At 53.2% G+C, this 14,178-nt stretch overlaps 1 protein-coding gene across 3 annotated transcripts in view; it reads left to right on the plus strand.

Moving 5' to 3' along the window:
* FAM178B (family with sequence similarity 178 member B) overlaps window positions 1-14,178 on the plus strand; it is a 97,989-nt gene that overhangs the window by 56,741 nt on the left and 27,070 nt on the right. The window contains exon 1 of one of the 3 annotated variants that reach the window (XM_034953725.3): window positions 793-7,620. The exons of the other annotated variants lie outside the window; for them this stretch is intronic. The gene's annotated coding sequence lies outside the window, so the exon portion shown is untranslated. Of the gene's footprint in view, window positions 1-792; window positions 7,621-14,178 lie in introns of those variants that run through there. 3 annotated transcript variants of the gene reach the window in all.

Raw genomic sequence — 14,178 nt, forward strand, 5'->3', positions numbered from 1 at the left:
CCGTTTCCGCACCTTCTTTGCTCTTCAGGGTGTGTTCTGGCCGTCATCCCCGATTGGGTTGTAAAGGGCTCCTAATTCTTTTTTCCTGCCGCGTTGTACTCACTGTGGGTCTTCAGTGAGCCGCTGCTCCACTGTGCTTCCCGCGGCGGCCACAGAGCTTACTGGCTGCCTTCACTGGTGGCTGCCCCACTGGGCTCTGTGCCCAGACTGACCCCAGGAAGAAGGGCAGATTGGTGTACGAAGGGCTGTCACACTCTTTGTCTGCTCGACTGACTGGTTAAGCACAAAGCGAGAACTCCTGCTGACACTCATGCAGTACACCCGCAGCCCCTGCCTCAGCGTTCAAGACTTCATGGGATGCACTGCAAATGTAAGGAAGAGCTGGGCCTAACCATGAAAAATGAAAGTGAATACTAAGGCAGACCACCTGAAACAGAGCCAAGGGGAAGAGGAGGTTCTTGGAGGAACATCCACCTTGGGAGGTGGCGCCATTGGGGCAGCTCAGGCAGCTTTGGGAAGAGCAGCATGCCATCCCCACTTCTGTTCAGGGCTCCTGCAACTGCTTGCACTCTACTGAAAGCTGATGTCCCAGGCTCTGGGGATCCTCTTCCTTCACTGCCTGCGGCTATTCATTAAACATCCTGTGTGCGCTGCTTCAAAGCAGAAGGTCAGATGAAGCCAGCTCCCGCAGGCTGCCTGGTCAGATGGAGGAATGGACAAAGCCTGCGTAAAATGGCTCACGAAACCAGCCCTGACAATGACGTAGAGTTCCTTGCCTGGCAGACCAGAATCAATCCGAAAGGACAGTGCTGCCCAGTGTTGGCAGGATATGAGGAAACAGGCATATGCTTCCCTGCTCATGAGATGCGGTCAGTAGTCCCTCTGGAGGCCAATCTGGCAAAATCAAGCAAATGACTTTAAAATGTGCACACCCTTCAAAAAGCTAGATCGTTTTCTGGGGAACTAGATGGCAAAGATTCATTGACAAGGATGTTTGGCATAGCAATGTCATGATAGTGAAGAACTGGAAATTGCCTCAGTACCCCACCATCGATTCAGTTCTGCCCATGCTACGGAGTATTATATGGTACCTAAAAATGATGTCACAGGAAAATGGGAAAGTTAATGAAATACGCTGAGTGGAAAAAAGGCTTTGAAGCCATATGTAAAGTGTGATGCCAATTCTGTTCAGGGGAAAAGAAAGGCCATCTTTGGGTGTGAGGTTAATAGGAGTGTTTTTGGTTGCCTAGGGCTTATTTCCCCCTTTCTTTTTTTCTTTTTCTTTCTTTTTTTATTTCCCACTCTGTCGCCCAGGCTGGAGTGCAATGGCACAGTCTCAGCTCACTGCAACCTCCGCCTCCCGTGTTTAAGCGATTCTCCTGCCTCAGCCTCCCAAGTGGCTGGGACTACAGGTGCTTGCCACCACACCCAGCTAATTTTTGTATTTTTAGTAGAGACGAGGTTTCTCCATGTTGGGCAGGCTGGTCTTGAACTCCTGACCTTGTGATCTGCCCGCCTCGCCCTCCCAAAGTGCTGGGATTATAGGCGTGAGCCACCGTGCCCATCCTCTTGTTTCCCCTTTCTAAAGACCCTGTCGGCCTCCGAGCTCCTGCTCTTACCCCCACAGCCAGTTCTCACCAATTAGCCAGAATCACTTCTATTTAATAAGTTTTTAAAGTTTTGTTGGCTGGGTGCGGTGGCTCACACCTGTAATCCCAGCACTTTGGGAGGCCGAGGTGGGTGGATAACTTGAGGTCAGGAGTTCAAGACCAGCCTGGCCAACATGGTGAAACCCCGTCTCTACCAAAAATAGAAAAAAAAAAAATTAGCTGGGCATGGTGGCATGCATCTGTAATCCCAGCTATTCAGGAGGCTGAGACAGGAGAATCATTTGAACCCGGGAGGCAGAGGTTGCAGTGAGCCGAGATTGTGCCATTGCACTCCAACCTAGGAGGCAGAGTGAGACTTCGTCTCAAAAAAAAAAAAAAAAAAATTTGGTTATAGATAATTTCAAGACATATACAAACGTTGAGAGGCTAGTAAAATGGACTCCATGTACCCATTTTCCATCTCAGCAGACACAGCCGTGGAGACTCCTCCTTCCCTCACCCACTGCCCCCCACCCCTGCCCCACATCATTGTGAATCAGAGCAAATGATTAGACTTATTTTATTCAGTACGTGTCTCTAAAAAGATAAGGTCTTGGTGGTTTGTTTGTTGTTGTTGACAGAATCTCTTTCGCCGAGGCAGGAGTGCAGTGGTGCCATCCAGGCTCACTGCAGCTTCGACCTCCTGGGCTTAAGTGATCCTCCTGCCTCAGCCTCCCGAGTAGCTGGGACTACAGGCATGCACCATCCCACCTAGCTAACTTCTTTAAGTTTTTGTAGAGACAGGATCTCCCTGTGTTCCCCAGCCTGGTCTTAGACCCCTGGGCTCAAGTGATCCTCCCACCTTGGCTTCCCAAAGTGCTGAGATCACAGGCATGAGCCACAGTGCCCAGCTCTTGGTGGGTATTTTAAAACATAATTACAACATTATGATGACACCTAAAACACTGAACCATAAAAGAACTGTCATAAGCAATTGAGTCACTTCCCTGCTCCAGAATCTTCCAAGACTTTGCATCATCTTGGAAGGAAGCCTGGAATCTTTAAGGTGGCCGCTAAGGCCCCTTTGCGGTGTGGCCCTGCCCTCTGCTCTTCTTCTCCCTGTCCCTGTGGTGCACTGGCCACTTGTGTCTTGATGCCCACCCTCCCTCATGCCCGCACGTTGGTAGGAGACTCCCACCTTCTCATCATGGTGGTCTCTGCTCACATGTCACTGCCTCAGAGAGGTTTCACCTGATCCTTTTTTCCAAATGAGCTGCCACCTCAGGGCTCTGCACAACCTCCCTTTCCTTCATTTTTCTCCACTGACTACCAGGACCAGAAGTGAACTATGACCAGCCCTCCCCATGAGTATGAGCTCCCTGGGCGGGAGGGCCCCGTCCATCTCCCCCATGTCTGCATCCTCAGCACCCAGAACAGAGCGTAGACTAGAATATCACGGGTGCTGAGTAAATATTTGGCAAATAAGTAAAAGCCAACAATGTTTGGCTCTCTTCTGATCTCTTCCTGTGATGGAAATACATTGAGGTTTGCAAGGGGGGTGGGCTTCCTTCCTGTGTTGAGGAGGCGTCTTCCTCGCACCGTCCTCTGCACAGAAGCCGGGAGTCAGGCACTCCTTTGTTCCACCTCTGGGAGCAAGACCCAGGCCTAACCACTTGGATGCTCCTGAGGAAAGGACTCAGGGACGGCAGTCCTCACAGGCTTTTCTGGGCAGGGACCCTGCTGCTCCACGCCCCTTGGCCAGGTTCTCCATCTTCCTGTGAATTCTGGAGCACCCCAGGATCCTCTCAGTGTTCTTATGTCTGGAGCAGCCAGCCAAGCAGGTTCTGTGTGGCCACCAAGGAGGAACTGACTGATGGAGCGGAAGTGCAGACAGCCTAGGGAGAGAGCAGCCTCACGCTCGTCAGGTCCTTGCGCACTGGGGATAAGAGCTGGGACAGGCGCAGACGCACCGTGGCTTCCCTCGAAGCCCTCGTTTCCCTCCCATTTTGTTCACTTCCTCACTGTGGGGCCAGAGGGCCCCACCTTTCCTTCTCCCCTTACCACTGCCCGGCCCTCGGTCAGCTCCTGGACCCCTTCTCCACTGTGGACTCCCTGCCTGCCTGTTCTCAGACCTGAAACTGCATGGCCAAACAGTGATGCCACATGCATGTCCCTTGTCCCCACCTTGGCTCTTGACCCCTTCAGGCTGCCCGGAGTCACAGCGAGTTCCTGGCCAGCCTCCTGGGGACCTTAGCAGACTCCATGCTTCCTGCTGCTGAAGCCTCTGCACTCCCAGCGAACAGCCACCCCCACTAGACAAACGCAGTGCTCTCAGTTCTCACCTCCCTGCTGCCCACTGCACCCTTAATTCTGGATCCTGGCAGTCCTGCCTCTCCCAAAACCTTCTGCAGTCATCCCTTATTCTTGTACCATTTGCTTTTTGTTCACTAGCTTTCTCTGCAGCAAATAAATGCGTTCCTGTGTCTCCTACCTTAAAACAGCCATTCTATCTCCACCCACATCTCCCTCGAGCTCCTGCCGCAGCTCCAAGCTTCCTCCCCCAGTTCTCTTTCACTCATGGCTGAATCCTGCCCACCCTCGGGCAGGTTGGATTCTTCAGAGCTCAGAGTGTCACAGAGAGCTCTCACTGTGGGCGGGTGAGGCCAGAAGGTCTGGAAGGAGGCAGTCAAGGCCCAGTCAACCTGGAGATTTCAGAAGGGCACCAAATCTGGAGGAAGGAACAAGAGGCAAGATGAAGGTCGCGTCCGGAGCCTGGGCTGGAGCTGGGAGGCAGACAGCAGCGGGAAGGTGGGCAGCGGTCAGGCCATGATCGTCAGGAGGGGGACATGGCTGGAGAGGACGCGGCTCCCTCTCAGGTGGGATGTCTGAAGGACCTAAAGGGCCAGGAGCTGAGGAGACACCTCTTGTGGCACCAGGCACTCCAGCCAAGCTGCTCCGTCACCAGGGACCTCTCGGGCCCTTCCTGATGAGCAACCAGCACTTCCTTCCCTGGGCTTCCCAGGGCCCTCCTGGCTTCCTCAGCTGCCCTCAGGGATACCCCTCCCCCACCAGCCCTCGAGTCTTGGTGGGCCTCAGGATTCCACCCCAGCCCTTCCTGTGGCACAGGCCCATGAAGTCGGGGGTGCTAGGTGCCCCCCACTTGCCCCGATCCAGGACTGGGGCACTCTTTCCACTGCTGGGGGTGGCAGAGGAGTCACCTCTGCCAAAGGTGGTCACCTTACCAGGGCTGGGCCCCTTCCTTGGCAGCAGCCCAGTGCTGAGACACAAAGATCTTCCCCGTTGCCTTAGTTGAGGATGTCTCCGAAGGACCCTGCTGGCTCCGGAGTCCTTGTGGGGTCAGCTGAGGCCTTCACTGGCTGCGTGGCAGCCTGGTTTCCTTTGTCTCTCCCCGCATAAATTCCCTGCATCCTCTCTCCCTACGTAAATTCCCTGCTTGCTCATATCCATTTCAGAGCCTACTTTCTGGGGAAGCCAGCCTGAGACACCATCTCATCCGCACCCGAGGCCTCAGCTCCAGGCACATGCTAGCAGCTCCCAAATGAATACCTGTGGCCAGACTTTGCTGCTGAGCACCAATCTGTGTGACACATGTCTGGGATTCAGCATGTGGGAAGCAGGAGTCACCACCTTCCCAGGAGGACACCTTCCCAGGAGGACCCCTTCCCTGTCTTCCATGGCTCCATGAGTGGCACCAGTGCCTGCCCACTGCCCAGGCCTGGAGTCCTATGGACAGATTTGGTGCCCTGGAGCTCCCCAGTCTCCCACAGTGCTCATTCCTCCTCACCCTCCCTGTCGCTGCCTTGGTGCAGCTCTTCCTGCAACCCCCTTGGATTTCCGCCAGAGCATCCCACTGTCTCTTTCCAGGCTTTCTCCACCAGCTCCACCTTGTGCTGTCCCGGAGTGTGACCTTCCTTCAGATGCTCATGTGTTCGCATTGCTGATGTGCATAAAATCTTTCAGACTTTCCCCCTCAGGGTGAAATGCCACAGCGCAGCCTGGGGTTGGAGGGCGTTGGTGCCCCCTTTCCCAGGCTCACATGCCACCCTGCTCCCTGCAGGCTTCCACGCTTTTGCCGCGTCCTAGAACTTGGCAGCCACCCCAACTCAAGATGATCATTTGCCTCCAAGCTTTTCCGCATCTGTCTCCTCCTGGAGAGGTCTCTTCCCATTCTCCTCCTCTGCCTGGTTCACATCTCTTCAGCCTCAAGACGAGGCTCGGGCCAAGGCATCTCCTCTTCGAGCAGCCCTTGTTGCAGGCCCATCAGGCTGTCCCCCTCACTGACGCGGGCCGTGAGCATCAGAGGGACAGGTGCTGTGGCCGTACTCCCTGAGTCCACAGAGCCTGGCATGGCAGGGGGACTCACTCAGCACACTCGTGCTTTGTCTGCTTCTGGAGGGCAGATTTCAAAGAAGCATAAAGAGGTAGAACTTAAAAAAAAAAAAAAAAAAAGATTCTAGGGCCAGGCACGGTGGCTCACACCTGTAATCCCAGCACTTTGGGAGGCTGAGACAGGTGGATCACTTGAGGTCAAGAGTTCAAGACCAGCCTGGCCAACATGGTGAAACCCCGGGTCTACTAAAAATACAAAAATTAGCCGGGCATGGTGGTGTGCACCTGTAGTCCCAGCTATTCAGGAGGCTGAGGTTGTTGTAGTGAGCCAAGATCACGCCACTGCACTCCAGCCTGGGCGACAGAGCAAGACTGTCTCAAAAAAAAAAAAAAAAAAAAATTAAGAAGAGAGATGTCTCAGGTGGGCTGGGAGATCTTGCACTGAAGCTTTGAATATTGATTACAAAGGAGCCCAGTGAGGAAAAGAAGGGAAGCATTAAAGGCTGCAGGGGCTCCCCTCAGAGCTTGTTCGTGGTCTCAGGTTTGGAAAGAAGGGCACCAAAGTAAGGTAGCCGGACAAACGGCGTGGACCAGCAGGAGTGTTGTTGGGAAATGCCGAAGGCCATAAAAGGAGTTTCTGTGTAGTTACTTTTGAAGCAAGGAGTGCGGTTTGGGGCTGACAGTAAAACGTTAGCCCTGATGCAGAAGGAACAACACTACACAATTCGTATTTTGCTTTTGCCATCTTTGTCAAGGAGAACAGTTTTTCATTTGGAATCAAATATTGGTCGTCGAAGGGGGTTAAAGCCTAAGAGAGTGTGGGAGGCTGCATGACCAACCTCACTGTGCAGAGGAGGCCGTCTCCCCGGTGGGACGACGTCTCACTGCTGCTGGGAGACATGAAGCTGGGGCCGTGGCTCCATGGGGACTTTTGGAGGCGGAGGGCTTCCAGGAGATGGGGGCAATGGTGCTTGATGTGCTCCTCCAGGTTATTCTCTAGGGGATTCCGGCTTGGGAGCACATACATAGAGAAGGAAACACTGCTTTCTAGGAGTCCTAACAAGAAATCATACCAGGCAAGCCTCACTTTTCCACAGGTCAACCAGAATCATACTCCAGAGAGGACTGTGCAGTGCCTGTATGTAGGTTTCCTGGGCATTTGGTAGAGGCTGTCACCATAGGCTGGGTTCGGCATGAAGGAATGCGAGTCAAACGATGATAGAATGAAGTGGGCTCATTATCAAAAGGTGCTGCTGGCCATCAGAGTGTGCCCAGAGGGCAGGCCCTGTCACCACCCCGAGTTCTGTCTCCACTCACAGGTTGGCCAGGGCAGGCCCAGTGTTTTGGATGAGGCTATTAATGGAACAATGGTCAGATTCACAGATGACATGAATGCAACTGACAGCAGACTGAAGATCCCAGAAGATCTCAACAGACTGTAATGATGGACTGAGTTGAAAAGGGAGGCCCAGCTGCACAATTAAGAACAGGATCTGGGAAATGGGATTTGACAGCAAGACGTGTAAAAAAAAAAGACTTTGGGCTCAATCTGTTAACTGCCTTGTGTTGTGGGGCTGCCAAGAAAATGAGCATCAGCCTCAACTCCGAGTGTCTCACTTGAAAGGGAACATTGACAACCCCCAGGGCCATCAGAGGACCCAAACCAAAATGGCAAAAAAAGGTACAAAAAGATGGGAATGAGGGGGCTGTGGCGCCTGCAGGAAGGGGCAGCCACGGGAATGTGGCAACTTCTTCCAAGCGTAGAGGACCTAGGTTGGCGGAGAGCTCCCTCCTGGAGGCCCCAGAGGACAGGATCCAGAAGCTTTGAGTGGAAGTCCCAGAAGGGCAGGTTTTGGCAAAATATGGGAACAATTTCCTTTGGTTAGTCCGGTAAATGAATTTGGGCTGTCTTGGCAGATACTGCACTTCCTTTGCTGAAGTGAACACTTATTGGGGGTGTGGCAAAGAGAATTAAAATGGATAACTATGCAGAAGCTAGATTAGGTGACTTCAAGGTGTTTTCTTTTTTCTTTTTCTTTTTTTTTTTTTTTTTTTGAGACAGAGTCTTGATCTGTCGCCCAGGCTGGAGGGCAGTGGCACGATGTCGGCTCACTGCAACCTCTGCCTCCCAGGTTCAAGTGATTCTCCTGCCTCAGCCTCCCAAGTAGCAGGCATTACAGGCACCTGTCACCACACCCGGCTAATTTTTGTATTTTTAGTAGAGACGGGGTTTCACCATGTTGGCCAGACTGGTCTCGAACTGACCTCAGGTGATCCTCCCACCTCGGCCTCCCAAAGTGCTGGGGTTACAGGCGTAAGCCACTGCGCCCAGCAGACTTCAAGGTGTTTTCTAAGCCTGAGGTTCTGTGATTTTTATCATACAAAGAGGGAGATGAGAATGGAAGTTGGTATGATTGTGCATGTGTACCTTTTAATTTACTTATAAGATGTGTGAATGGAAGGACACATATCATAGGTGGACACTTCGTGCCCTTTGCAAAAGAGATCATCCATGTACCACCTGACCATGGGACAGAATGTCTGCCGCTCCCCAGAAGCCCCATTAGGCCCCTGCCAGGCGTTCCCTCCTGCAGAGGTAATCACTTTCACAGCTTCCATCACATAGATTCATTTTACCTGTTTTGTTGGTTGGTTGGTTTTTGAGAGATGGGGTCTCCCTATGTTGCCCAGGATGGCCTCGAACTCCTGACCTCAAATGAGCCTCCTGCCTCAGTTTCCCAAAGTGCTGGGATTACAGGTGTGAGCCACCGTGCCTAGCCCAATTTTGCCTGTTTTTAAACATTTATATAAATGGGACCATGCAGAGCATTCTCCCTTGGGTCTGGCTTCCTTGGCTCAACACCTGGTTTGTGGGGCCTTTCCACGTCAATGTGCGTGGTTATATATAGACGGGTTCCTCATGTTGCCCTGTGGTGGTCCACTCGTCTGGGTCTGTGGCCGACTGTGTCCCGCCGTCTATTCCCGTCCACACTGTGTGTGCTCAGACTGGTCTGTGGATGACCAGGCAGTCTGGTGGCTGTGGGCTTGCAGACCCCCGGGAGGGACAACCAGCTTCTAAGCCCACCCCCTGGTTCTTCCCACCTGGCAAGTGCGCAATGAAGAGTCCAGGGAAGGAGTGCCGAGCAGGTGGCTGACAGGCAGCCTGATGGACGAGAGGCCCGGGGTGCGAGCCAGGCGGACGCCCTGAGGCAGCATGTCAGGCAGCATTGCCACGGTGGAACAGGCCACTGCTGTTGCTTCCTGAGCTGCCCTGGAGACTGGAAAAGGCAGCTCATGCCTCTGGCCAGGTGCCTGACAGCCTTTTAGGGCAGTTCAGTCTTGGCAGGGCCCAGTTCTCCTCCCAGGGAGTGAAGACAAGGGGCTCCAGAGGGGCTGTGCTGGCCTATGTCACTGCCCGACATCCCAGCAGCCCACGTGGTTGGTGCCTTTGCCTTCCTGGGTGCCCCTTGCGGAGGCTAGGAAGCAGAGCGCTGGCATTCCACTTCTGACCCTGCTGCGGGTTTGGAAAAGTCATTTGTGAATGTCTCAGTGCCTTCGACTCCTCTGAGTGCTAATCCAGTGTCCTGGTCTTGTGGAGGCCCGTGGTGGGTGGAGGGGGACAGGGCGGAGGCAGAAGCTGGCCTGGCCTAGCCTGGCCTGGCTGGTGCACGCCAGGGCTGGAGCCTGTTGCCTTATATGACAGTGGCTGGGATGGCCCCATGGCTTCTGCCTCCTCCTCTGAACCTGGTTGGAGTTCCGGGGAGGCCTTGCCAGGTGGGGTCAGGCCTCTTCTATGGGAGGGAGAGCCCACAGCCAGCCTCAGCCAGCCCCTCTGCTTGTGCCCTGCACAGTCTGGGTGGTGGTGGGGTGAGGCTTTTCTTTTTCTTCTCCATGGAATAAGTTCTCAGTCTGTAAAATAAAAAAGTGGTCTCGCCCCGCCCCCCACCCCCTCCTTGCTGTGTCCCAGTGGGAACTAAGAATGCAGGACGGGGTTTAAAAGGCAGGGAGGACCATCAGGATGAAAGGCAGTGGGCAGGCGGGGACAGCAAGGGGGCTCGCCACTCACATGTGGGTTTCTTTTCATCCATTCACCCTCTTGGTGCTTCTTGTGGTGCTTTTCTTCATTTCTGGATAACAGCCCCATCCTGACCCACCCTGCCTGCCTCTTCCCTTCTGGAACCACCCCTGGCACTGCTTTGCCGGCCTGCCTGCTCCCCTCACCCCCGGGCCGGGCAGGCCCTCCTCGCCCGCTGTGAGTAAACGAGCTCCCGCGCAGGCCTCAAGTTTTGGATTAATGAAGCCCAGATGCAGACTTCTGACTGGCTTTGAGTTCACTGTGGAGCAGCTCAGAGGGGCCATTGACCTCCCACTGTGTTCCCGGCCCAGCTGCTGCTGGGGCTCCCAAACAGCTGGAAAGCTGGCCCTGTCTGACAGGGAGGCGAAGGCCTGTGCGTTGGGGAGAACCTGAAGCTTGGGGCTCTGGGTGTGGGGCCACGGGGTGGCCTGCACCCACGGGATTCTGTTGCAGGGGCCGTAGAGAGGGGATAAGGGGCTTCTGTTAGTTATCCCATGGTTCAGTCCGGGTGGGCGCTGCCTTTCCTCAGTGCTCAGTGTGGGGGAAGTGGGAAGTGTTGAGTGAGTACACAGTGGTGCTGCGCAGGAGGGGGTTGAGGCTAAAGGGGCCCAGGATCAGGGCAGCCCCACGATGGTTCACATCAGGTCTTCACAGTCAGGCATGGAGGGGAATGGTTGGTCCCTCTCAGGGTTGCTAGACACGATGCACATATCACATGGGATAAACTTATGCCAGAAAAATTATTTTCGGTCAGGCTTGGTGGTACATGCCTGTTATCCCAGCTACTTGGGAGGCTGAGGCAGGAGAATCGCTTGAACCCAGGAGGCGGAGCTTGCAGTGAGCTGAGATGCCGCCACTGCACTCCAGCCTGGGAAACAGAGCAAGACTCCTGCTCAAAAAAAAAAAAAAAGAAAGAAAAAGAAAAAGTATTGGCTGGGCGCGGTGGCTCACACCAGTAATCCCAGCACTTTGGGAGGCCGAGGTGGGCAGAACACTCAGGCGGATCACCTGAGTTAGGGAGTTCAAGACCAGCCTGACCAACATGGAGAAACCCCGTCTCTACTAAAAATAAAAAAATTAGCTGGGCGTGGTAGCACATGCCTGAATCCCAGCTACTCCAGAGGCTGAGGCAGGAGAATCGCTTGAACCGAGGAGGCAGAGGTTGCAGTGAGCCGATATCGCACCATTGCATGCCAGTCTGGGCAACAAGAGTGAAACTCCGTCTCAAAAAAAAATATATATATATATATACACACATATATGTATATTTTTGTGTATATATATATATTTTTTTTTAGTAGAGACAAGTTTTCTCCATGTTGGTCAGGCTGGTCTTGAACTCCCAACCTCAGGTGATCCGCCCACCTCGGCTTCCCAAAGTGCTGGGATTACAGGTGTGAGCCACCGCACCCGACTTAACTGGGCATCTTATATTTTAATCTGCTAAATCTAGCAATCCTATCTCCCTTCCAGCTGAACTTTTTTTTTCTTTTTCTTTTCTTTTTTTTTTTTTTTTTTGAGATGGAGTCTCACTCTGTCGCCCAGGCTTGAGTACAGTGGTGTGATCTCTGCTCACTGCAACCTCTGCCTCCCGAGTTCAAGCAATTCCCTGCCTCAGCCTCCCGAGTAGCTAGGATTACAGGTGCGTGCCACCACGCCCAGCTAATTTTTGTATTTTTAGTAGAGATGGGGTTTCAGCATGTTGGCCCAGCTGGTCTTGAATTCCTGACCTCAAATGATCCACCCGCTTCAGCCTCCCAAAGTGTTGGGATTACAGGCGTGAGCTACTGTGCCTGGCCTGAATTTTTTTCTTAATTGTTTTATTGAACTACAATATACAAACAACAGAGCAAAGACAGTTAAGTGTATGGCTCAGTGCATTTTCACAAGTCCAATGCACGTGAAGCCAGCATCCAGGTCAAGAAATGAAACATGATCAGAACCTGCCCCCCCACCCCCACCCCAGGGTCATGAGTATCCAGACTTCCAACAGCTGAAGTTTGCCATTTGCATTTTTTTTTTAAGAGTTGGGGTTGCCTGTAATCCCAGCACTTTGGGAGGCTGAGGTGGGTAGATCATGAGGTCAGGAGTTCAAGACCAGCCTGGCCAAGATGTTGAAACCTGTCTCTACTGAAAATATAAAAATTAGCTGGGCGTAGTGGCAGGCGCCTGTAATCCCAGCTACTTGGGAGGCTGAGGCAGGAGAATCGCTTAAACCCGGGCATAAAAGAGTTGGGGTCTTGCTGTGTTGCCCAAGGTAGCCACAAACTCCTAGGCTCAGGCAGTCCTCCCACCTCAACATCCTGAGTAGCAGGGACTGCAGGCATGGAGTACTGTAGCTGGCATGCCCATGTTTGTACCTCATATAAATGAGACCCTGTTGGCTGGGCACAATGGCTCATGCCTGTAATTCCAACACTTTGGGAGGCCAGGGCGGTTGGATCACCTGAGGTCAGGAGTTTGAGACCAGCCTAGCTGACATGGTGAAACCCCGTCTCTGCTAAAAATACAAAAAAAAAAAAAAAAAAAAAATAGCCAGGCATGGTGGCGCGTGCGTGACTGTAGTCCCAGCTACTTGGGAGACTGAGGTAGGAGAAATGCTTGAACCCGGGAGGCAGAGTTACAGTGAGCCGAGATCATGCCATTGCACTCCAGCCTGGGTGACAGAACGAGACTCTGTCTCAAACAAAACAAAACAAAAAATGAGACCATGCAGATACATTTTTTGTGTCTGGCTGCTTTCCTACCACACTGGAGGTCGTTCATGTTGTTGGAGGTACTTGTGGTTCATTCATAATCACAACACCCCCCCGTAGGACTGAGCTGTATGGATACAGCCTGATCTGTCTGTCCACTGTGCTGTTGCTGCTGCTGCTGCTGCTGTGCAGACCTTCTAGTGCCTCTCCTTTTTTTGCAACTTTGTACCTAGGAGTAGGATTGCTGGGCATGGGGTGGGCATCTACACATCTTTAGTAGATCTTGCCAGTTTTGGGCAGTGGCGCACCCATCAATATCCTGCCAGCTGTGTGTGAGTGCCCATAACCCTGCGCCCCCACCAGCACCTGGCATGGCCCCACCTCATGTTGGCTCTTCTGGGGTACGGTGCTGCTGCTGCTTGTTCTGCTTTTTGAAAAATCCAAGAGTCCGCTGCTTTGTCGAGTCCTCTGACTTTCTTGACTCTTTCCTAAGAAAATCTAAAAGTGCCCCAGGATTTTAGACCCTAGATTAATGCCCCTGTGATCCCAGCCTCACCGGAGCTTTGAGGAAGCCATTCCTGCCTCAGTTCCCGTTCACCCAGGGAGCCTCTCTGCATGCAAGGCTGGGGTGAGAGGTCCAGGGGCCAGGGGTTCCAGGCACAGCTGTCTCTGGGCATTCTCAGGGCTCTGTTTCAGCCTCTTTGCCTCCCTGTGGCTTCCTCTTCCTGATTCTCCCTCCAGGAGGCAGGATGGCCACCAGTGGCTGTAGTGGCGGCCCTGCTGGAAAGGCCTGCACGCCTGCACTTTGCTGATAGTTCAGCCACAGCCCGAGGCCACCTCTCAGTGACTGGGTCAGGTGCCTGTCCTGGGAGCCTGGCAGGAGATGGATTTCCCAAAGCAAAGCCCAGTGGATACTGGGTGAAAAGAAAACCATGAAGTTTGGCCTCCTGAGGCCAAGTCAGTCCCCCAGCCTCCCCCACCCTGCAGAGGTGGAGCCACAAAGGAAAGAAGAGGCAGAGGCGTATTGAAAAGCAGTTCAGCCGGGCGCGGTGGCTCACGCCTGTAATCCCAGCACTTTGGGAGGCTGAAGCGAGCGGATCACGAGGTCAGGAGATCGAGACTATCCTGGCTAACATGGTGAAACCCTGTCTCTACTAAAAATACAAAAAATCAGCCGTGCATGGTGGCGGGCGCCTGTAGTCCCAGCTACTCAGGAGGCTGAGGCAGGAGAATGGTGTGAACCCGGGAGGCGGAGCTTGCAGTGAGCCAAGATTGTGCCACTGCACTCCAGCCTGGGCGACAGAGCGAGACTCCGTCTCAAAAAATAATAATAAAAATAAAAATAAGCAGTTCAGTGCTGCTGCCTCTATGGATCCATGGATATGTATTGGCAGAGGGGATAAAAAACTAAGAAAAGCCCTGCTCTGTGGGCCTCTGAAATTACCAGGGACTTGAGTTTTTGTGTGGA

The sequence above is a fragment of the Pan paniscus genome, chromosome 12 (genome assembly GCF_029289425.2).
Source record: "Pan paniscus chromosome 12, NHGRI_mPanPan1-v2.0_pri, whole genome shotgun sequence".
NCBI classification, from domain to species: domain Eukaryota; kingdom Metazoa; phylum Chordata; class Mammalia; order Primates; family Hominidae; genus Pan; species Pan paniscus.